This window comes from Galeopterus variegatus, unplaced genomic scaffold (genome assembly GCF_000696425.1).
Source record: "Galeopterus variegatus unplaced genomic scaffold, G_variegatus-3.0.2 Scaffold9998, whole genome shotgun sequence".
NCBI classification, from domain to species: domain Eukaryota; kingdom Metazoa; phylum Chordata; class Mammalia; order Dermoptera; family Cynocephalidae; genus Galeopterus; species Galeopterus variegatus.
The window spans coordinates 45,281-45,847 of record NW_007736109.1 but is presented as its reverse complement, the minus strand read 5'-3'; positions in this window follow the sequence as shown (position 1 = coordinate 45,847).

Genomic DNA, 567 nt, shown 5'->3' with positions numbered 1-567 from the left:
GTGCTGTGGCTTTGGTTCTAGGTGAGTGTGGTAGTGCAATCTCTGTGTAATATTATCAGCTGTATTTCAATGGTGTCTGTGAGTGTCTCAAAGACCTAGACTGTACATGTTTGTGGAGGTTGTGATGCAGCTTTGCTGGGGGTGAGGGCAGTCAGGCAGGCCAGTTCTGGACCCTGAAGGGGCACCTGTGGGTTGCAACAGCTCAGCTGGTCAGAAAGTTATGGTTAGTGGTAGCAGTCAGCCTCAGGGCAGCCACTCTTAGGGAACCTGGGAGGGGTGTGTGGGCACTCAGCAGCTCTCCTGCTAGAGTGAGTGAGGTCACTGGAGTGGCAGGTGGGTCTTTGGGTTACCAGGAAGGGCACACGGGCACTCAGCAGTTCTGTTGCTAGAGTTGGCAGGGTTGCCAGAGAGTTAAACAGATCCTTGGGCCCCCAGGAGAGGTCCTGTAATAGATGGAGCCATTAGCAGTGGTGGCAGAGGTCCCTAAGTGGTCAGCACTCAGTTTCTAGGGAGCATGCCTGTCCGCTCCTTTTGTCTTGAGGGATGATGTCCTTGCTATGATAGGTC